At 38.3% G+C, this 25,265-nt stretch overlaps 1 protein-coding gene across 1 annotated transcript in view; it reads left to right on the forward strand.

Annotated features, from left to right (window-relative positions):
- Positions 1–25,265, forward strand: part of EYS (EGF-like photoreceptor maintenance factor) — a 1,804,868-nt gene that overhangs the window by 879,030 nt on the left and 900,573 nt on the right.

Below are 25,265 nucleotides of genomic sequence, written 5' to 3' on the forward strand. Positions count from 1 at the left end.
CATTCATTACAACAGATCTTTCAAAGTTTAGGGATAACTTTTATTATTCTCATTTCTTGAAATAGCTTCTTTGTCAGGTTGGGTACAATATAACCTAACCTTTCTAGCATTTTCTTCAGTGCTAGTATTTTTTAAATGGGAACTATGATGGAATCAAGGGAATTTTATTAGGTTTTCCTATCACATATGGTATAATTTATCATTTCTTAATATTTAAAACTGTAAATTTGAAATCGTATTACAGTATTAAACAGAAAGCCTATTTTCTCTGATAATATTTCTACTTAAAAGCAGTTTTCAAATCACTTGTAGTACCTTCCTTTATAATTTCTATCAAACTTGTCAGGATGCAAAAAGAAAAAAAAGAATTGTATTTAACCAAAAGAAAGAGCATTTTTTCATTATTTAAAGAAGTTCTATCTTATTAAATTGCAACTGTTACTTTTGTGGTAGTGAAGTTAATGATAAATTTATAGCTAATGAGAAATTTATAGTTTCAGTGAGAAATCTGTGTATGATTTTGCATATATATGTATGGTTGCATGTTTTTGCTTCAGAGGAAACACATTGTACACATCAACCTACAAAAGTGTTTAGGTATGTAACTTATGGATTACATTTAATAATAGGAAAGACCAAATTGTTATATCAAAATTTCTAATGTGATAGGAGTTTTCTTCAAAAGTTTCTAAAGATAACATAATATATTTAATTATATGTTGAAATGCAATATCCTCATGGTACTTTCATAAGGTGTTAGCTTGCAGTTTGACTGTTATGATTAAAATATAGTGCTTAATATTTCATATTCCACATACAAGATTGTTGGTATATGCAGGTGAGTTAAAACTTCTTTCAATAAATGTATCCCATAGTAAAGCCTAGAATATTATAGGGCGGGGGATGAGCATTTGGCCTAGGGGTTAAGATGCTTGTTGACAGTTAAGGGCCCAGTGTTGTGGCATATTGGGTTAAGTCACTGCCTGTGATGCTGGCATCCCATATTGGTGCCAGTTCATGCCCTGGCTGCTTCACTTCCAAACTAGCTCCCTGCTAATGGCCTGATAAAAGCAGTGAAAGATGGGCCAAATGTCTGGGGTCCTGTCACACACATAGGATACCAGAAAGAAGCTTGCAGCTCCTGATTTCGGCCTGCTGCAGTCATCTCAGAAGTGCATCAGCAAATGGAAGATTCTCTCTCTCTCTCTCTCTCCCCCTCTCGCCCTCCCCCTCTCCCTCTCCTTCTGTCTCCCACCTTTCTCTGTCTCTCTCCCTCTCTCTGTAACTCTGAACTTCAAGAAAATAAATAAGTCTTCATAAAAGCTTTCACTTAAGATGCCACATACCATATCTGAGTGCTCTAGTTTAATATTTAACACCTGCCTCCAGTTTGTGAATTCAGTCCCTGTGAACCAGGCAGAAATGCTCATGTAACTGTGTTCATGCTACTCAGGTGGGAGACTTTGATTGTCTTCCCAGATACCAGTCTTGGCCTTGGCCACAACTGACCATTGTGGGCATTTGAGTAGTCAAACAAAAAAAAAATTAAAAAATGTTTCTCTCTTTCTCTCTTTCTTTCCACCCCTTCCTCCTTCCCTCCCTTCTTCTCAGTTAACTAAAATTTTACAAAATATTCAGGACACATAGCCTCTGTTACCAGAAAATCAAGCTTTAAGTTTGCCTGTTGTGAACAAATCTCACTACTTCCATTTTTCTTATCCCCTCACTGCAGTTGTAAATGTTCTGATGATTTTGATCTTGTCCAAATATCTCCTTCCAGTTTTACTTACCTAGTCATTTTGGACACAATACTCAGTCATTTACAAGACATTTGCCAACATTATCAAATATGTTCATCACTATGTTGGTCAGCGTCACATCAGGGAATATATAACACACTTAGTTCAAGTATCTCAAGAAAGGATAATGGGAGCATTATTTACAAAGATTAGGGTGGAGTTTAAGTCAAATGCGGAGAGATTGTATGGTTGGAGAGGACTAGTAGGAACAAATCCCCATTACTATCACCTTGAGCCTTAAGGTACACAGGGAAAATCAGGAATCAAACCTGAAGAGGAAAGGATCCAGGTTGCAGAAGCTACAGGTTTTAGGAGTAGAACTTGGGCAATTGAAGACAAACAAACAGGGAAGAAAACAGGCAATTCATACCTAACCTCACTCTCTTGTCTCCTGGCCTCTTGGTTCTTCCCACTGGCCAAACCCATTCGGATGCTGGAGGATAGGATCAGATCTTTGAATTCACCTGCAGTGTTCAGAGGGCAGAATGAACAATGACAGAAAGATCTAGACAGGCAAATGTGATATATTTGACTTCCATAGTTATAAATTCCTAGAGGAAGTGAATTGATGTAAAGAAGACGCTGTGGCCTACAGTGAATAAAACATTGACTGTTCAGTTCCTTTCATTAAATGTTTTCCAGACCTAACCTTAAACATTTTCTTGGTATTTTGTCAATGTTTGGTCAAAGAACTATCATGGGAACGTCTACCTATTTATATGTGTATGTATGTACGCCTGGTTCATTCTTCGATATTTTCTTCCAACCAAGTCATTCTATAAGCACAGTATATCACTGTTATATTTAAATCTTGTTATAATCAGCCTTAAATATAGCTAGAATGAGAAATATTTCCAAGATAGTTTGGGTTTGGTATTATAATCACACACTTTATTACTTATATAAGGACCTAGAAACATTTTAATTTAATTTCTTTGGAGAACTTAGTTGTAGGAAATTATTCTTGATGAGTGAAGGAACTTTAAGGCTTTAACACTATAGTCATCCTTTGGAGTCTGTGAGGATTGGTTCCAGGACCCCGAGGATAACTAAGTCGGCTAATGCTCAAAAGCTCTTACATAAAATGCCTTATTATTTGCATATAACCCACACAATTCTGATATGTACTTTAGATCCTCTCTACATTGCACAAAATTCCTAATACATTGTAAATTCTATGTATATAGCGGTTATACTGTATTGTTTGGGGAATAATTACAAGGAAAACAGTCTATGCATTGCTATGAGAGGGTATTTGGATCAGGGAACTCTAGGTGTTTGTTTTTGTTCTTTCATTTCCTAATAACTGGTAAAAAGAGAAGTGAGTCATATTTTTGTAGGAAAGTAACACTAAACTGCTAAAGCAGATTCCTTTTCTCCCTCCTTAAACATTTGTTCCTGTGTTAAAAGAAGCCGGAGCAACTGATCCGATCTAGAAAACAGGTAAGAAAGGCAATTTAGATTTTATTTAGTGGAGCTGCCACTGTACTTCAGAGTCAGCCATCAGGCACTTCAAGGGGTACAGAAAACTCAAAGAAACGTGTTTCTAGCAGTGGCTCCATGGTGTCTCACTTCACTAATAACAGGGGGTTGTGTGGAATGTTGTAGTTTTTGCTTTTTTTTTTTTTTTTCTCAGTAGCCCAGTGCAAAGCAAGGAATCTACCCCAGCAAGACCACGTGGAGTTGAGTTTTGCTACCCATTGTAGTTTCCTAGTATGGAAGTAACATGTAGGGAGGAAACATAACACACAAAGGTCTACTTTAGAAACATAAGGAAATTCTAGTTATATACTTGCTCCATATTTGATCAGAGTCATGGAAACGACTTAAAATTTTAGAATTGCAGACCACTGTACTAGGACCAACCTCATTTTTCTTCTGTATAAAGACATTAGGCCAGCCTTTTAAAATATCATTTCCAGCTATATGTATTAATAATTCCATCAAGTATTACAGTAGCACTGGATTACAAAAATAGTACTAAAACGGGCCAGCGCCAAGGCTCAATAGGCTAATTCTCCACCTAGCGGTGCCGGCACACCAGGTTCTAGTCCCGGTCGGGGCGATGGATTCTGTCCCGGTTGCCCCTCTTCCAGGCCAGCTCTCTGCTGTGGCCCGGGAGTGCAGTGGAGGATGGCCCAAATGCTTGGGCCCTGCACCCGCATGGAAGACCAGGAGAAGCACCTGGCTCCTGGCTTCGGATCAGCGTAATGCACCGGCCGCAATGTGCTGGCCACGGTGGCCATTGGAAGGTGAACCAACGGCAAAAGGAAAACCTTTCTCTCTGTCTCTCTCTCTCTCACTGTCCACTCTGCCTGTGAAAGATAAAAAAAAATAAAAAAAAAAAAATAGTACTAAAATGAATGTTGTCTATGAGTTCCATTTATTTTCTTCTTTTTTTTAAATTTTTTTTTTTATTTTTTTTTTATTTTTGACAGGCAGAGTGGACAGTGAGAGAGAGAGACAGAGAGAGAAAGGTCTTCCTTTTTGCCGTTGGTTCACCCTCCAATGGCCGCCGCTGCAGCCGGCGCACCGCGCTGATCCGATGGCAGGAGCCAGGATCCAGGTGCTTTTCCTGGTCTCCCATGGGGTGCAGGGCCCAAGCACCTGGGCCATCCTCCACTGCACTCCCTGGCCATAGCAGAGAGCTGGCCTGGAAGAGGGGCAACCGGGACAGAATCCGGCGCCCCGACCGGGACTAGAACCCGGTGTGCCGGCGCCGCAAGGTGGAGGATTAGCCTATTGAGCCACGGCGCCGGCTATTTTCTTCTTAATAGTAACAAGATTATAATAAATAAATAAAAGGGGTATTTTTTCCAGGAATAAAGGATGAGTCAGGGTAAGGTTTTTAATAGCAATTTACCAAATCACTAAACTTTGACACTGAATTATAGTTTATTAGGAATACTTATTTTTCTCTATTTTTATTATAATTTATTTGGACTTTGAGTTTTCTGTACCCCTTGAAGTGCCTGATGGCTGACTCTGAAGTACAGTGGCAGCTCCACTAAATAATATTTGGACTGTGTAAAATTAACTGTATTTACTACAGATCCAATATGTTGCTGTTTTTACTGGGTCAAACTGTGCCTGTGGAAACCCAGAACACGTGAGTAGTGAAATCAAATGTAAGATCCTGACATGTTTTTTCTGTATTTCTCCCAGTATCTTCCTCACAAATTAATGCTTTCTGTTTTCTTTGTTGTGTAGCCTATGGTATTCAAGAGCATTCATTATTTTTATTTACATTGGTCACTCAAATGAGTAGTATATTATTGACACTCTATATAAAATATTGTAGAATGAACATGATGATTTAATGATATAAACTTTTTCTCATTAGTGTTATACTTCTTTAGTTTCAAAATCCTTTAATTTTCATTGCTGAATACTCATCCCAATAGTATGCGACTTTGAAGAAATTAATACCATAAGCTAAGGATTGGCAAACTATAGCCCACAGGCCAAATCTGGCCAAACACCTGTTGAGTTTTACTAGAATGTAGCTATATCCATTTGTTTACATATTGTCTATTGCTAATTTTATGCTATGACAGTAAAGTTGAATAGTTACAACAGAGACCCTATGGTTAGCAAAGCCTAAAATACTTACCATCTCATTCTTTCCAGAAAAAAAAAAAAAAAAAAAAAGATCTGCCACCTTGTGGTACCGCTAAACATGTGGACTTTTATGAGTCTCAATTTCATAGATTTTACTCTCTTGGCTGATGTGTCTATATCAGCCATAAATAATAAGTTCAGACTTCAGACCTAATTAACACTGTTGTACATGTCCCATTGCCCTTGTCTTCTGAACCACCCTACAGAGATCTTGCATAAACAGAAAAAATGTTGTAGACACGGTTTTCTACTTTTTATGAGGCCCTCATGTGTGTTTCCCCAGCTGGCCTCAGAGATATGTGACCATTGCAGCCACACAGAAACTTGTGCTCAGAAGGATCCCACACTTGACAAAGCCATGCTGGGTAGGGTTCATGCTAATTTAAAATTTTAATTTCTGTTATGCAGAATAATATTAAATAGTAAATAAAGTATCATGAAAATTGAGAGAAAAGTCATTATGAAGAGGAAAATGGTTCCTATCACAGAACATTTAGTTGTAATTGTTCCTGCATTTTTAAACACAGCCCTTCATTTTTCTTCTGCTCTCAGTTCAGCAATAACATCTGTGGCCCTGTCCATGGTTCTGCTGTTCTATATTTCTCCTTCCCCGTCTGCTAATCCAGCTTCCTGCATCGACTCCCCACCAGCTCAGCTCTGAAATGGGGAATACTTTTTTGGTTGGTTCTTAAACTTTACCCTACTCATTCTTTTCTTAAATTATTTTATTTAAAAATGATTAATACTTAACGTTTGTACACATTATGGGGCACAGTTCAGTGTTTCACACATAAACATCAACATCCTTTTCGTTCCCTCCTTTCTACATAGCAATTACTCTTTCCTCAGTTGCATTTTCTGTTTCAATATTTGTCTTTGGAGATAGAGCACCTACATTCATGCCTTCAAATATGGTTATAAATATAGATTCCCTATATTTTGACTAATCAATATTTTGTTTTACCTATTAGTCTCAAGCGTAAACTTAAATAAAATTCCCAAATTAAGGTGAAATTAGTCTCTCCCTAACTTCCATCCCTCTTGCTACTCATCCTTTCTTTTCCCCTGATTGATCTCTCAGGTGAAATTTATGTCTGTATAAATTTATCAGCCTCAGGATGAACTATTTTTTAATTAAGGGTGCCATAAATCTGTCTACAACATACTTACATCCAGCCTTTGTGTCAGCGTTTATTACTCTAGTTAGGCTTTTATCTTTTCATTTGGACTAATGCGGTGTTCTCCAAAATGAGTTAACTACCTCTAGGTTCTATTCTGTTTTATATCCCCCCCATTATTATAGGGTTTTTTTTTTAAACATGATTTCTTCATTCCTCTTCTTCAAAAGATACAATAGTTCTATTTGCTTTAAGAGAAAGTTTACTAATTCCAAATAGAATACACAACCTTAATTGTACAATCTGAAATCATCCCTACCCTATTTTAGACTGAAAACTACTTAATTCTGTCATTCAGCTGCACATACCCTGCACTTTAGTTTTCATAGATGCCACCTCATAAATTCACTCACTTGCTCAGTTTATCAAAATTCCTATTTTCATGCCACAAATCAAATATCATTTCCTTTTGGAGGACTTTTATAAATTGCTTGAAGATTTAGGTATTCCTTTTATCAGTGTTTCTGTAGAACATTGTGCATAATTCAGTGTAAGCCTGACTTTCATTGTTTGTTGATTTGGTTAGTTTCCCTCAGCAGTATTTTGGTTCTTACAAGACAAGATTTATATGTTAATAGATACAAAACTTTATCCAAATGTTCTTGTAAAGATGGAAATTCCAGGAAGGACTATGAGAATCCTGTCTTTAAAATGCTCATGCATACTCATCAGTTTAATATAAGTAAAGATAAATCAGCTGTAAATGCTATCAACACAAAAGCTGTGGATGTGTGTAGGATCAGAAACAGGTTTGTGGGACAGTGAACATCATAGAGTAAATAAGCAAGACTGGAGTACCTGGTCCCTAGCAACAGAACTGGGTGGCTCAACTTGTAATAATACCAAGGAATTTTCAATTTAGTCATGGCTTAGGGTGAGTTTAGGTAGGTAAGTGATTTAATATCAGGATACTCTAGTCATCAGTCTGATCAATGGAGGCATAATATCATGGTTTATTTCTGGATAATCAACCAGTACAGGACTTGATTATGGATGCTGAGGAAGCAGAATTTATTTAGGGAACAGCTGTCTGTTCTTGAGCAAAGATGCATCAAAGCCAAAATTCAGAGCAGGTTATAGTTCTACAATAAGAATGTGAAGACAGGCATTTGATGTTTTAAAGCAGGTGATGTAAGCCAAAAATCCAGTACTATCTCTGATCTGGTCAAATGTGACAAAGAAGCATGGGGAGGAAATGTTTTGAAAAAGAATCCCCACAGATACTGATTTAACATCTCTGGATATTAGGAATGTGAAGAACTTCTAGTTTCAATGATAATTGTAATAACTGCATTTTAATAAGCACTCACTTAGCAAATGACAAGTAGGGTTCAAAATCTGGTCTTTGCACAAAGTTATAGGTGAAAAACCAGCAGAGTATCTTGCTCAGGTCTTGCTGCTATCATTAGTGTTGGCATTGGAAATTGACTCTGTGAGATCCAGATGTGATGGAGTTTTCCTTCCCACACACTGTTCAAAAAAGAGAGTGGGTTCTGTCTATTCATCATGTCCTTCAGACCTCCTGGAGCAGATCTTGGCTGGCCTTTATCAAGAATGGTCGGTGTTAAGGGAGGCCAGAGTAGAATTGGAAAAGTTAGGGAGTGCAAAACTGAGACTCACAATTTTTGGATGACATAACTAATTCTGCTGATGAAGAAAAGCATTCGACTGTCTACAGACCCGATTTTCTTCATTTCCATTTACTAATGTCAGTCATTTGTACACAGGAAATAAATATAATGATACTGCTATTACATCCCAAATCTATTTATACTTGAAGCATGTGGTGCAATTTGACAAGTTGTCACCTTTATAAACATCAATCAGCAATATTTTGAGATGCTATTTAACATCAATAATTAATATATTATTCAAGCCCTATCACAGATTTACCATCAAGTAGAGTAGCGATTAGTGTAACATATGTTCTTCTTTAACAGCCATATTTTACTTTCAACCTCTTTTATTGAGTATATCCCATTAGTTATGCTGTGAATTACATATTACTAAGTAAAACAGATAATTCCTGACCTCCTAGAGCTTTGCTTCAAGTGGAGAGGCATAATAAACACTAAGAACAATACATCTGTAATTCTATATAGTCTAAATATATGTGTATATAATAAAACACTCTGTCACATATTTAAACATGTGTGTAATTGCACACATGATGCATGAGTATACATATATATGTATATATAAATATGCAGAGAGCAATAAAGAGAATTAGAGAGAGAATGTGATAACCTAAATTCATAGAAAAATGAAAAGTAGAGTTATAGGGAGTCATCACAAGATTCAAGATGATGTGATATAGGCAACAGAATTAAATAATAGAGTCAAGATAGATATCTTTGAGGAAGTAACTTGCAAAGGCCAAATACTAATGTGTAGCTATAAGGAGGAAGAAATTCCACAAAGAACAAGCGGTCACTGCCATGTTAAGGCAGACGTGTGCTTGACACATAGGAATAGCAGAGGAAACATTGTGCAGGATCTGGTCAACAAGGGATACTTGTGGAAGATGAAGTCAGATAAAAGGAAAGGGGGAACAAAATAAGATTCCATGAATTTTAGGGTAATTTTAAAGACTTGTATCTGTATGAAGCAAATTATGCAGTGAGTGTGGGCAGACATGTGAAATGAGAATAGGTGAGGCTGAAGCTGGTATACAGGCAGGAAGAACAATTGGGTGGCTAAAACCCTAATCCAGGTGAAAAGTGACCCTGGCCAAGACTAGACTGTCAGCAGCAAAGACCTGAAATGGTCAGATGTTAGATGTATTTTTAAAGTTAGACCAACATGATTTACTAATACCTTGGATTTTTTAATGTCACTTTTTATTGAGTAGAAAGAAGAATCTTAAGAAACCCTCTGAAAACAAATTTAGGAAACTTATAATAAAAAGTTTATCCAAACACACTACAAGTGAACTTACCAGAAAATTTTCTTATCTATAAAACCGTCTAATAGGAGTTCTAGTACAATGCAAAAATCTGATAATTTTGTAATGACATCCTTGATTGTGGCCCTGAGGAAAGATTGCTAAGAATTAGAGTCATATTCAGCCTGAAATAGATATTTAGTATTTTATATTTGTATTAATCCTTGGAAATTTGAGTCTTCATTTTGAGTTGAAAAACTCTCTCAACTACAATAACTGATAAGCCAAGTTATCAATGCCATGACAATGTCTTTTAATAATACTGTCTGCAGGTGTGTGTGTAGACTGGTGTGTATGTGTGTGTGTGTGTGTGTGTGTATACAACAGAAGTATATATAATTATAGGTACAGAAACCTAATAATGCAATATGAACTATTCAGAGAGAAAAAATGCTGTAACTAGAAAGTATAGAATGAGAAAATATTGAAAGAAAGTAGATGTTGATGACTTGAGATTTGATTATTCTGAATCTGAAAATGTGACACAAATGTTGGAAAATTTTATATATTATAATGAATGACATATTAGCTTCCTAGGGCTACCATGACTTATACAAATTGGTTGGCTTCAAACAATGGAGATGTATTGTTTCAGAGTCTAAGTCAAAAATATAGCGTCAGTAGGGCCAAGCTACCTCTGAAAGCCACAGAAGAGAATTCTTCCTTGCCAATTAATTTCTGATGGTGGCTATCAGACCTAGGGATCCTTAGCTTGCAGCTGCATCCCTCCACTGTTGTCCATGTGTTTTCTCCGTGTGCCTTCCCATCATCTTCCTGTGAGGACACCAGTCACACTGGATTAAGGATCAACCTAAAAATATATGGACATTTCTTAATTAAATACATCTGCAATAACTCTGTCATAATGTCACAATATGAAGTGCTGGGAACTAGGAACTTGCTGTATGTTTTAAGTATACAGTTATATCTGTAAAAATATTTTAAAAATGCACAGTACGTGGTTAGTTTTACTTATTAATTTATGGTTTTCTTCTTTTTTTAACTTTTATTTAATGAATATAACAACTTTTGGATTACAGCGGAATTTTCCCCCGATAAGCTCCCTACCACCCGCAACCCTCCTCTCGCCTACTCCCTCTCCCCTTCCATTCACATCAAGATTCATTTTCAATTCTCTTTATATACAGAAGATTAATTTAGCATATATTAAGTAAAGTTTTCAACAGTTTGCACCCATACAGAAACACAAAATGAAAAATACTGTTTGAGTACTAGTTATAGCATTAAATCACAATGTACAGCACATTAAGGACAGAGATCCTACATGAGGAGTAAGTGCACAGTGACTCCTGTTGTTGACTTAACAAACTGACACTCTTGTTTATGGCATCAGTAATCACCCTTGGCTCTTGTCATGAGTTGCCAAGGTTATGGAGGCCTTTTGAGTTAACCGACTCTGATCATATTTAGAAAAGGTCATAGTCAAAGTGGAAGATCTCTCCTCCCTTCAGAGAAAGGTACCTCCTTCTTTTTTTTTATCTTTTATTTAATGAATATAAATTTCCAAAGTACGACTTATGGATTACAATGGCTTCCCCCCCATACCGTCTCTCCCACCCACAACCCTCCCCTTTCCCACTCCCTCTCCCCTTCCATTCATATCAAGATTCATTTTTGATTATCTTAATATACAGAAGATCAGCTTAGTATACCTTAAGTAAGTATTTCAACAGTTTGCTCCCACACAGAAACATAAAGTGAAAAATAATAGATGATTTTTTTTAAATGATGATGAAGTCAGATCAGACCTATTGTCATGTTTAATCCCAGTGAGAGTCAAGTTGGGAATTGATAATTTCTTTTTTTGTTTGTTTGTTTGTTTGTTTTTTACAGAAGATCAGTTTAGTATACATTAAGTAAAGATTTCAACCGTTTGCACCCCCATAGAAACACAAAGTGACATATACTGTTTGAGTACTCGTTATAGCATTAAGCCTCAATGTACAGCACATTAAGGACAGAGATCCTACATGAGGAGTAAGTGCACAGTGACTCCTGTTGTTGACTTTACCAATTGACACTCCTGTTTATGGCATCAGTAATCTCCCTATGCACCAGTCATGAGTTTCCAAGGCTATGGAAGCCCTTTGAGTTCTCCGACTCTTATCTTGTTTAGACAAGGTCATAGTCAAAGTGGAGGTTCTCTCCTCCCTTCAGAGAAAGGTACCTCCTTCTTTGAAGACCTGTTCTTTCCACTGGGATCTCACTCACTGAGATCTTTTTGCCAGAGTGTCTTGGCTTTCCATGCCTGAAATACTCTCATGGGCTTTTCAGCCAGATCCGAGTGCCTTTAGGGCTGATTCTGAGGCCAGAGTGCTATTTAGGACATCTGCCATTCTATGAGTCTGCTGAGTATCTCACTTCCCATGTTGGATCACTCTCCCCTTTATTTATTCTATCGGTTAGTGTTAGCAGGTACTAGACTTGTTTATGTGCTCCCTTTGACTCTTAGTCCTTTCATTATGATCAATTGTGAACTGAAATTGATCAATTGGAATAGTGAGATGGCATTGGTACATGCCACCTTGATGGGATTGAATTGGAATCCCCTGGGTACCTCCGTCTTTGATGACCTGTTCTTTCCACTGGGATCTAACTCGCAGAGATTTTCACTTTGGTCATTTCGTTTCTTTTTTTTTTTTGCCAGAGTGTCTTGGCAAAGATCTATATGCCTTAAGGGCTGATTCTGAGGCCAGAGTGCTGTTTAGGATATCTGCCATTCTATGGGTCTGCTGTGTATCTCGCTTCCCATATTGGATCATTCTCTCCCTCCTTTATTCTATCAGTTTTTCAGACACTAGTCTTGTTTATGTGATCCCTTTGGTTCTTATTCCTATCATTATTATCTATTGTGAACAGAAATTGATCACTGGGACTATTGAGATGGCATTGGTACATGCCACCTTGATGGGATTGAGTTGTTATCCCCTGGCACATTTCTAACTCTACCATTTTGGGCAAGTTGGATTGAGCATGTCCCAAATTGTACATCTCTTCCCTCTCTTATTCCCACTCTTATATTTAACAGGGATCACTTTTCACTTAAAATTTAAACACCTAAGAATAATTGTGTGTTAATTACGAGTTCAACCAATAGTATGAACGAGAACAGAAAAATACTAAAAGGGATAAAGTACTAAGTTGTTCATCAACAGTCAGGGCAAGGGCTGATTAAGTCACCATTTCTCATAGTGTCCATTTCTCTTCAACAGGTTTCCATTTTGGTGCTTGGTTAGTTGTCACAGATCAGGGAGAACATATGATATTTGTCCCTTTGGGACTGGTTGATTTCAATCAGCATGTTTTCCAGTTTCCTCCATATTGTTGCAAATGACCAGATTTCATTATTTTTGACTGCTGTATAGTATTCTATAGAGTACGTATCCCATAATTTCTTTATCCAGTCTACTGTTGATGAGCATTTAGGTTGATTCCAGATCTTAGCTATTGCAATTGAGCTGCAATAAACATTAAGGTGCAGACCACTTTTTTGCTTGCCAGTTTATTTTCCTTTGGGTAAATTCCAAGGAGTGGGATGGCTGGGTTGAATGGTAGGGTTATATTCAGGTTTCAGAGGGATCTTCAGACTGACTTCCATAGTGGCTTAACCAGTTTGCATTGCCACCAGCAGTGGGTTAGTGTCTCCTTTTCCCCACACCCTCACCAGCATCTGTTGTTGGTAGATTTCTGAATGTGAACCATTCTAACTGGGGGGAGGTGAAACCTCATTGTGGTTTTGATTTGCATTTCCCTGATTCCTAGTGATGATGAACATTTTTTCATGTGCCTGTTGGCCATTTGGATTTCCTCTTTTGAAAAATGTCTGTTGAGGTCCTTTGCCCATCTCTTAAGTGGGTTGTTTGTTTTGATGTTGTAGAGTTCCTTGATCTCTTTGTAGATTCTAGTTATTAATCCTTTATCTGTAGCATGGTTTGCAAATATTTTTCCCATTCTGTCAGTTGCCTCTTCACTTTCCTGTTTCTTTTGCAGTACAGAAAGTTCTCAATTTGATGCAATCCCAATAGTTAATTTTGGCTTTGACTGCCTATGCCTCCGGGGTCTTTTCCAACAAGTCTTTGCCGGTGCCAGTATCTTGCAGGGTTTCTCCCATGTTCTCAAATAATATGATGGTGTCGGGTTGTTAATTTAGGTCTTTAATCAATGTTGAGTAGATTTTTGTGTAAGGTGTAAGGTAGGGGTCTTGCATCATGCACCATTTATTGAATAGACTGTCCTTGCTCCAGGAATTGGTTTTAGATCCTTGATCAAATATAAGTTGGCTGTAGATGTTTGGGTTGATTTCTGGTGTTTCTATTCTGTTCCATTGGTCTATCCATCTGTTTCTGTACCTGTACCATGCTGTTTTGATTACAACTGCCCTGTAGTATGTCCTTAAATCTGGTATTGTCATGCCTCTAGCTTTGTTTTTGTTGTGCAAGATTGCTTTAGCTATTCGAGGTCTCTTGTGCCTCCATTTGAATTTCAGCATCATTTTTTCTAGATATGAGAAGAATGTCTGGTGTTTTCATTGGTATTGCATTGAATCTATAAATTGCTATTGGGAGAATGGACATTTTGATGATATTGATTCTTCCAATTCATGAGCATGGAAGGTTTTTCCATTTTTTGGTGTCCTCTTCTATTTCTTTCTATAATATTTTGTGATTCACATCGTAGATATCTTTAAGGTCCTTGGTTAAGTTTATTCCAAAGTATTTGATGGTTTTTGTGGCTGTGTGAATGGGTTGTTCTTACCAGTTCTTTTTCATCTGTGGCATTGCCTGTGTATACAAAGGCTGTTGATTTTTGTGCATTGATTTTATATCCTGCTGCTTTGCCAAACTCTTCTATGAGTTCCAATAGTCTCTTAGTAGAGTTCTTTGGGTCCCCTAAATAAAGAATCATGTCATCTGCAAAGAAGGATAGTTTGAGTTCTTCCTTCCCAATTTCTATCCCTTTAATTTATTTTTTTTTTGCCTGATGGCTCTGGCTAAAACTTCCAGAACTATATTGAATAGCAGTGGTGAGAGTGGGCATCCCTGTCTGGTACCAGATCTCTGTGGAAATGCTTCCAACTTTTCCCCATTCAATAGGATGCTGGCCGTGGCTTTGATTGTATTGAGGAATTTAACTTCTATACCCAATTTGCTTAGAGGTTTCATCATGAATGGGTGTTGTATTTTATTGAATGCTTTCACTGCATCTATTGAGATAATCCTATGTTTTTTCTTCTGCAGTCTGTTAATGTGGTGTATCACATTGATTGATTTGCAAACATTGAACTATCCCTGCATACCAGGGACAAATCGCACTTGGTCTGGGTGGATGATTTTTCTGATGTGCTGTTGTATTCTATTGGTGAGAATTTTATTGAGGATTTTAGTGTCTATGTTCATCAGGGATATTGGTCTATAATTTTATTTCAATGCTGCATCTTTCTCCAGCTTAGGGATTAAGGTCATGCTGGCTTCATAGAAAAAATAGTTAGGGTTCCCTCTTTTTTATTATTCCAAATAGTTTGAGAAGAATTGGAGTTAGTTCTTTAAATGTCTGGTAGAATTCAGCAGTGAATCCATCTGGTCCTGGGCTTTTCTTTGTTGGGAGGGCCTTTATTACTGTTTCAATTTCTGTCTCAGTTATGGGTCTGTTTAGGTTTTCTATGTAATCATGGTTCAATTTAGGTAGATTGCATGTGTCCAGAATCAATCCGTTTCTGATAGATTTCCCTGTTGGCCGGCATACAACTCGTTGTAGTAATTTCTGATGATTCTTTTTATTTCTGTGGTGTCTGTTGTTATGTTTCCTTTTTCATTTCTGATTTTATTTATTTGGGTCTTTTCTTTTTTTAGTTAATTGGGCCAATGGGGTGTCAATTTTATTCATTTTTTTCAAAAAACCATCTCTTCGTTTGGCTGATTTTTTTGTAGTGTTTTTTGGATTCAATCCTGTTGATTTCTTCTCTGATTTTAATTATTTCTCTTCTCCTACTAGATTTGGGTTTGGTTTGCTGCAGTTTTTCTAGATCCTTGAGATACCTCAAAAGCTCATTTATTTGGCGCCTTTCTAATTTCTTGATGTAGGCACCTATTGCTACAAACTTTCCTCTTAACACTGTTTTGCCGTATCCCATAAGATTTCATATGTTGTGTTGTTATCCTCATTTATTTCCAGAAATTTTTTGATTTCTCTTTTGATTTCTCCTATGACCCAGTGTTCATTCAGGAGCATATTGTTCAGTCTCCATGTGTTTGCATACTCTCTCGGGATTCCTGAGTTGCTAATTTCCACCTTTATTCTGCTGTGGTCTGAGAAGCTGCATGGTGATTCTAATTCTATTGAATTTGCTGAGACTTGCTTTATGGCCTAGTATGTGGTCAGTTCTAGAGAAGGTTCCATGCCCTGCTGAGAACAATGTAAATCCTTTAAATGTAGGATTGAAAGTTCTGTAGATATCTGTTAGATCCTTTGGGCAATAGTTTCGATTAAATCTGCTGTTTCCTTGCTGATCTTCTGTCCAGTTGATCTGTCTATTTCTGAGAGTGGAGTATTGAAGTCCCCCAGTACTATTGTATTGGAATCTAAGTATCCCTTTAAGTCCCTTAACATATCTTTTAAATAAACCGGTGCCCTGTAATTAGGTACCTATGCATTTATAATAGTTACATCTTCCTGTTGAATTCAATGATCCCTTAATGATTATATAGTGCCCCTCTTTGTCTCTCTTAACAGTTTTTGTGGTAAAGTTTATTTTGTCTCATATTAATATGACTACACCTTCTTTTTATGATTTCTCTTGGCATGGAATATCTTTTTCCAACCTTTCACTTTCAGACTGCATGCATCTTTGTTGGAAAGATGTGTTTCTTGTAAGCAGCAAATAGATGGGTTTTGTTCCTTAATCCATTCAGCCAGTCTGTGTCTTTTAACTGGAGAGTTAAGGCCATTAACGTTCAATGTAACTATTGAAAAGTAGTAATTTGCCCTGCCATTTTCCCAAAGATATTTTCTAGTATATGTTTTGAGCTTCCTATGATCTTTTACTGAGAGTTTTTCTTCCTTTAACTTCTTTCATATTGATGACCGTGTTTTTGTGTTTCTGTGTGTAGCACATCTTTAAGCATTTTCTGCAGGGCTGGACAAGTGGCGACAAATTCTTTCAATTTCTGTTTGCTATGAAAGGTCTTTATTTCACCTGCATTCACAGATGAGAGCTTCGCAGGATATAATATTCTGGGCTAGCAGTTTTTCTCTCTTAGTACCTGGGCTATATCTCACCATTGCCTCCTAGCCTGTAGGGTTTCTGATGAGAAGTTAGCTGTGAGTCTAATTGGAGATCCTGTGAGAGTAATCTGACGTTTCTCTCTTGCACATTTTAGGATCTTTTCTTTATGTTTCACTGTGGTGAGTTTAATTACAACGTGTCATGGTAAGGATCTATTTTGGTCGTGTTTATTGGGGTTTCTTTGAGCTTCCTGTACTAGGATGTCTCTGTCCTTCTCCAAACCCGGAAAGTTCTCTGCTAGTATCTCACTAAAAAGGCCTTCTAATCCTTTCTCTCTCTCCATGCCTTCGGGAACTCCTAGAATCCGAATGTTGTTTTTTTCATAGTATCCTGTAGATTCCCGACAATATTTTTTTATTTCTAATTTCTTCTTTTCTTTGGTTTGACTGTATACTTTCCTGTTCTCTGTCTTCTAAATCTGATATTCTCTCTTCTGCTTCACTCATTCTGTTTTTAAGGCTCTCTAATGTATTTATCATTTGATCTATTGAATTCTTCATTTCATTATGATTTCTCTTCACTATCACAGTTTCATGTTCTACTAGTTGCTTCATTTCATTTTGATTCCTCCTTAATATTTCATTTTCGTGAGAGAGATTTTCTATCCTGTACAGTAAGGGTTTCTGTAGTTCAAAAATTTGTTTCTGAGAACTTCTTAATGTTCTTGTCAATTTTTTGAGATCTGCTTCTTGCATGTCTTCTATCTCATCATCTTCATAATCTTGAATTGGGGTGTATTGTTCATTTGGGGGTGTCATAGTGTCTTCCTTGCTCTTGTTTCCTCAGTTTCTGCATTTGTTGCTTGGCCTTGTGGAGATATTCTCTGTTTTTTTTTTTTTTTTATTTTTTGCTGTGGTGTTTTTTCTCATTATACTATGACTCTAGATTAAGTGGACTGTCTGCTTTTGATGGATCCTTAGAGGCATGTGATGTATTTGGCCAGAGAGCTCTGTTTGGTTCTTCAAGGTTAAGGGTGTGCCAGTGGTGACTCACCCAGGTTGTTCTCTCTCTCATTCTCTCATGCACTCTCTCTCTCTCTCTCTCTCTCTCTCTTTTTAACTCAGAAGGGAAGTAATTCCACACAGCTGAGCAGAATTGAGTGTAGTCAATATATGAAATCTGGCCCCTGTGGGTATAATATTTGTCTGCTGTGCCCCATGGACCACACAAAGGGTCTATGCAGTCCTCCGCGTAATCTCAAATTTCCCTGCAGTCTCCCACTGGGTTGCCAAGGTTACTGAGTTTGTGTACTCTGTGAGTTCTCTCCCACACCCTCAGATTTTCACAGTCTCAGTTCATTAGCACCACACCTTCACTAGGTCCTAACGTCCTGTTATTTCTCCCCACAAGAGTCAGGTTTTTCTGCTTGGTTGATGGCAGGCGCCCCTTTATGTGTGTCCAAATGGCGCCTGCTCTTTGTCTTGCTTGCCTTTGTAAGCTGAGTGGAGAGAGAGGCTTGTGTCCATGCTGGTCCCTTTTATTTATTTATTTTTTCTCTCCTCTAGTTAGCCTGGTGAACTTTCCCCAGCGGGGCTTCTAGCTCGTTCTCTCTAGGCTTTTTCTGCTGTTTCCCTGCCAATATCTCAGGTACTGACCTCACCTCCCCTTCCAGCGCTGGTGCATAAACTCTGCGACTGGGCTCCCGAGCCATGGGCATCCTACAATTTTTTTCCTGAGCCTTTCCCTGAAACTGCAGTAACTCCACTTTTATTAAACTATCTTTTCTCGAACTATCAGTGCACACCCTCACTATTCTGCCATCTTGGCTCCGCCACCACAAGTTGTATCTATCTATGGTATTCTTCTAATAACACATTTTTAAAGCAAAGGCTGATAGATTATGAAAAAAACAATGATTGTATTTTCTATAGTACTATATTTATGTAATTTTATTCAAAATTGCTTTTTTTAGTTTTTTAGTTTTCTTTAATTTTTGACATAACATATTTTCAACCTACATTATAGTCAAAGGTTGATGCTCCACTAAATAAAGAGTTCAACAAACAAAAGGCACAGAGATGATAGTTCATAGGAACCCAGGCAAGGGCCAAAGACAGCAATCCAATGAAAAGATGTCAACTTCATTAATATATAGTAAATTTCAAGATAGTCATATTATCAAAAAAATGGCAGTATATAATTCCTAATGATTTGCCCTACAAAATTTGACACAGATTATGACAAAACACTATATTTTCAGCAAAACTGGTATTACAGGCATTTCTTTTCTTTTCTGTTTTTGTTTTTAAAGAAATCTAGGATTAATATGATTCAAATTTTATGAATAAATATACTATATGTGTTCTGGTATTATGCAATGATATAGCCGTTTTTCCCCACAAATATCTAAGTGAGAGCAAATTAACAAAAACACTTCCCAAATGTTTTTCTTTTTCTGACCCTGTACAATTGCATATTTGTGTTTTTGTTAAGGATTTAAATTCTATTATATTAACCTGCCTTCATCTCATCTAAAAAAATCATTTCTTTCTCCAATATTCTGTAGCCCTAGTGCTGTGCATATACATAATTCTCCAGGAAGAAGGACCATGAACCATGCTTACCAAAGAACATTGAAAAAGTGTACCCATCACCAGTTCACAACTTGTGAAAAGAACTCTGTGCACTGATCACCTATTACAGGCCTTTCACTGGCTGAGCAGGACTGTAGCAATTGCTTCTATACTAAAACAAAGGTTGGCCCAGACTCTTGGATTTTAGGAAGTTCTGAGTTGTATGACTTCATTGCTTGGTAACAGGACTGAAACAGAAAAATATGAATAAATCTTAGGAACCCTCTGTCTACAAATAACTTATTAGCTCTTTGGCTTTAGAATATAATTGTATTTAGCTTCAGTTTACTCACCAAGAAAATTGGACTACCAACAGTTTTGTGCAGTCATTATAGTCAATTAATCTATATGAATTGTAATCACAATACCACCTAAAGATTAGCCTGTCTCCAAATTTTGTTTTATTTGTAAATTCAATATACATATTTAGTTTCTGAACTATTAAAACCAACCCCATTTAAATGTATCTGGTTCTTAAGCTTTGAGTATCTTAAAATTGTGCCAGATTTTACCATGAAGTTTATTGATATATACCCTGCCTTTGGAATTTTCACTTACTACTGACAGATTTACCCTACTCTGATACTTGGTTTCTATACAGAGTCACATTCCTGCCTCCCACATGTCTCATATATCTGAACACACTTTGGCCAGGGGTTCCCAACCATTCCTTAGATCTCATTTATTACTACTTATAATTTTTAATGTACATTGCTAGTTCCAGAAGATTCAATAGCTGATGCTATGGTGAAACTCTTAGTGCCTTAACTGGTACCTGTATTTCTCATCTCAGGATGTCCCTTCCAAGATCCTAACTCCACATACTGCATTTATAAGTTGATATTGAATATCTAACCCCTCCTTGCCTAGCTTTTAACTAGAAGAACTTTCAACTACAGAAAACACATTCACTCCTGTATCTTATTGCTGTCTCCTTGGTCTTTCCCTTTTATTTCTTTTGAAGCATAATTTGCTTTCTGTACAGTATTTAATTCTAAAGATTCAAGACATGAAGAGTTCATCTGTATGTTCTAAGAGGTAAAATTCTATATCCAATTTGCAAACTTCAAATTATAACATACCTGTTTTGATTTGGGGTCATAAACATGTGTCATTGTTTTCTATTTAATTTTCAATCTCCATTCTTACATTGGGTTGGTAGAGACTTTCTAAGTAGATTGCTATTTTGCTTAGACTTTGCATAGATTTTAATCTTCCATAGCGCTTCTCTCTCTCTCTCTCTTTCTATTTCTCTCTCCCCTCTCTCTCTTGTACTATTGCCTCTGCCACTTTCTCCAACAGCCTGATGAGCTTTCCTAGTGGAAGGAAATGAGAAATGTTGCATTTTATCATTTTGACAGCTGATATCAATAAAGTGAAATTGTGTTCTTTTAGACCATTTAATATTTGTACCTGAGGGTATATACATATTAATGTAACAATGATTTATATTTTAAAAATTGGATCTGTACTTATAATTACAAATATTTTATTAACTGGTTGAAAAAAACATATTTATTTTTATTTATCCCACAGGAAATTTTCATTTTATTAATATTTAAAAGCACAAGAAGTTAATGTATCAATTGTGATGCCAAGAAATACAGTAGAAGCTGAAGCATTCATGTGAAGTATTTATACTTTAAAAAAATACCTTCTGGAAATTAGCATACTGCTTCCCACAGTGTCCTGGATGCTGATGGAGGGTTTAAAATTTAGTTTCTGCAGTCAAAATCTCCATGTAATCTTGGGTCTACTTCATAATTTCCTGGCTCATCTGTCTCTGTTTAAATGTGAATAATAATCAAAAGGGTTGCATACAGATCTTGTGAGGAAGGAACTAGACAATTTGTATGCCGTGCTTAACTACATATCTGTAAGCCATAAACCTAGATAAATTGTAGCCATCCTTGTTCATTTTAAAAAAAAAAAAAATTCCTTCTCATTTTATTTTAAATGCAGGGAGATAATGACAAACTGACAGACAGAAAGAGATCTTCTAAAAATTCACTCCCCAAATGCCCAGAACAGCAAGGATTTGGCCAAGTGAAAGTTAAGATCTGGAAACTCAATCTGGTCTTCCACATGGATGGCAGGGACTCAGTAATTGGGTGATCATGTGCAGCCTAACAGGTGAGTATCAGCAGAAAGCTGGATGGGAAGTAGAGCAGTGACTGGAATCAGACACCCAACATGGGATGAGGCTTTCCCAAACTGCATCTTAAACGTGTGCCAAATATTTGCCCCAGCCATTATTGTTATTTTTTAAAAAATATTTATTTATTTATTTGAAAAGTAGAGATAGATTGGAGATGCAGATGGAGATGCAGATGATGGAGATGGAGAGAACTTTCATCTGCTGGCAAACTCTCAAATGGCCACTACAGTTGGGGCTGGGACAAACGGAAGCCAGGAGACTGGAACTCCATCCACTTCTCCCATGTAGTTGACAGGGGCCCAAGAACTTGAGCATGGTAAAATTAGTAAGAGTGTAAAACAAATTATTTGTTAAAACAGTTATTAAAGGCCGGCGCCGCGGCTCAATAGGCTAATCCTCCGCCTTGTGGCGCCGGCACACCAGGGTTCTAGTCCCAGTCAGGGCGCCGGATTCTGTCCCGGTTGCCCCTCTTCCAGGCCAGCTCTCTGCTGTGGCCAGGGAGTGCAGTGGAGGATGGCCCAGGTGCTTGGGCCCTGCAGCCCATGGGAGACCAGGAGAAGTACCTGGCTCCTGCCTTTGGATCACCGCGGTGCGCCGGCTGCAGCGCACTGACCGCAGCGGCCATTGGAGGGTGAACCAACCTCAAAAGGAAGACCTGAGCCGGCGCCGTGGCTCAATAGGCTAATCCTCCACCTTGCGGCGCCGGCACACCGGGTTCTAGTCCCGGTTGGGGCGCCGGATTCTGTCCCGGTTGCCCCTCTTCCAGGCCAGCTCTCTGCTATGGCCAGGGAGTGCAGTGGAGGATGGCCCAGGTGCTTGGGCCCTGCACCCCATGGGAGACCAGGAAAAGCACCTGGCTCCTGGCTCCTGCCAGGATCAGCGCGGTGCACCGGCTGCAGCGGCGGCCATTGGAGGGTGAACCAACGGCAAAGGAAGACCTTTCTCTCTCTGTCTCTCTCTCTCACTGTCCACTCTGCCTGTCAAAAAAAAAAAAAAAAAAAAAAAGGAAGACCTTTCTCTCTGTCTGTCTCTCTCTCTCACTGTCCACTCTGCCTGTCAAAAAAATAAAAAATAAAAATAAAAAAAACAGTTATTAAAGATAGGGGGGAAAAACATACAATGTGAAAATAAACTACCAAAATAGTATGATTAAGAAATAGAAATCAGGGGTGAATTTCAGTGGTTAAATGGCTAAAATGTCACTTGAGATGCCTCCATCCCATACCAGAGTGCCTGTGTTTAAGTCCTGAATCTGCTTTTGATCCAACTTCGTGCTATTGCTACTCAGAGGCAGCAGGTGATGGCTCAAATACTTGTGTCCCTGCCTCCCACGTGACAACCCAGATTGAGTTTCTGGCTCCTGGCTTTGGCCTGTCCCATCCCATGTTGTTGTTGACATTTAGGGAGTGAACCTGTGGTGAAATGGTGGAAGACTTGTATGTGTGTGCATGTGTGTGTGTGTGTCTCCCCCCAACACTTCTCTCTCAAATAAGTAAAATAAATAAATTTTGGAAAAGAAGGAGAAGTTAGATGTCTCTTCTGTGTTGTTCCAATGTCGTTGTGCCTCTAGATAGTGCTAATAAGATGTGGTCATAGAAAGTAGACTTGGAGGGGGCAGTGTTGTGGTGTGGCTGGTTAAACCTATGCCTGCAATACCAGTATCCCATATGGGCACCCAATAGAGTTCCAGATGCTCCACTTCTGATTCAGCTCTCTGCTAATGAGCCTAGGAAAGCAACAGAAGATGACCCAAGTACTTGTGGCTCTGCACTCAGATGGAAGACCCATAGGAAGTTCCTGGTTCCTGGTCTAGCGTTGGCAGTTGTGGCCATTTGAAGAGTAAACCAGTGGATGGAAGATTCTCTCTCTTTCTCTCTTTCTCTCTCTCCCTCCCTTTCCCTCTCCCTCTCCCTTCTCCTCTCTGTCATTCAGCCTTTGAAATAAATAAATAAATAAATCTTTAAAAATAGAAGTTAAAAAAGAAAGAAAGGTAGTATTGGGTATCTAGCACAAACACAAATATGCAAGTATCAAACTGAATTCATCTGGTAAGAGACGGGATATTTCTTTCCTTTTTCGAATATTTATTTACTTGAAAGGCAGTGCCACAGAGAGGAAGAGGGAGAGAGAGAGAGAAACAAATAATTTGAGTGCATGTGTGTTAACATATATGTATGAGTGCAAGTGCACGTGAGTGCATGTAATGTGTGTGTAGGTTTTGTGTGTGCATGAGTGCATTTGTGAGCAGGTATGTGTGGGTGTGTGCATGTGCTGGCACAGCTCTCCCTGGGCTCCTGTGGCTCTGCCTCCAACCTCCATGCGCTCCTGGAGCTGCCTTTGCATGACAATGAGGGTCACCTCTTCTTTCCATACCATATCCCAAAGTTCTGCACAGAATTGGACCTGTGGGTGACAATGCAGACCTCCTGTCTATCATAGCCCTGGAGAGAGGAATCCCAGGAGGAGGGGGAGGCCATGAGAGCAGAGCACTGGGGAACTCCCAGACTGCAGAAGCTGGAATCATGGTAAAACCATGAACACACGTATATGGACACACAAGCACCAACAAACACCACCAGAAACCAAAAGGTGGAAAGGAAATGAATTCTGGCGTGAGGACCATCTGACCTCAATTCCTTGTTCTGCCACTTCCAACTGTGCCACTACAAACTTGTTTTCTCATGTGCAAATTGGGTATCATAATGTTTATTTTGCAGGAATGTATCGTGGACTAAAGTCAGTGAGATATACTGAGAATGTAGCATACAACAAGTGCTCTGTGAAAGCTGGTTGCCTTGCTCTCCTACAGCTTTCATCTAGCACAAAATACCAAAGCAGTGTTCTATGTTTGTGGAAGGATGCTTCATTTTTGTCTATTGCTTTTCATTTTCAGTAGCTAAATGGAGCATAGTCTCCCCAACCTGTCTTTCACCCTTCAGGATTCTTGACTTCTCTTTCTCAAGTGGTGCAATTCAGCCGTTTTTCACCTGTTTTCTGGCTAGCACCTGGAGGGTCAAGTTGATCTACTGCTTCCTTGGCTGGCAGCTTTTCTCCCCTGAGCATCCTATCATGCCTGTCCTGCCCACCTCAAGCCACCAGAAGGCACTGGTTTGACACCCACTTAGATCCAATAGACTGATGGGAGAAGTTGGGTTGAACCCACCTTGCTGTATGGCTCTCATAGCTAGACATCAATCAGAACATCACTAAAGAGAGAGTATGAGAGAGAGAGAGAGAGAGAGAGAGAGAGAGAGAGAGAGAAATCTCCCATCCATTGGCTCACTCCATAAATAGCCTCAGTAGCTGGGGCTTGGCCAGGCTGAAGCCAGAAGCCTGGAACTCCATCTGGGTTTCTCACATGGGTGGCAAGGGCCCAAACACTTGTGCCATCTTCTGCTGCTTTCCCAGGCACATAATCAGAGAGCTGGATCCCAAGAGGAGCAGCTGGGACATGAACAGGCCCCCATACCACAAAAGCAACCCCAGATATTTCTCTTTTCTCAATCAACCATTATTTCAGAACATGTGAATCAATAGTAAAGACTGTGTACATATTACTAATGATCAAAAGAAACAAAACTGAAAAAAATAGTTTCAAGAAAGTAAGTGACTGAAAGATAAAATGATACTTAGTCACTAAAATAATAATACATAAATCTCATAAGCATCCAAAAATGCCAAATGATAAG

This window comes from Oryctolagus cuniculus, chromosome 5 (genome assembly GCF_051225735.1).
Source record: "Oryctolagus cuniculus isolate XC-2025 breed Fujian yellow rabbit chromosome 5, ASM5122573v1, whole genome shotgun sequence".
Taxonomy (NCBI): Eukaryota; Metazoa; Chordata; class Mammalia; order Lagomorpha; family Leporidae; genus Oryctolagus; species Oryctolagus cuniculus.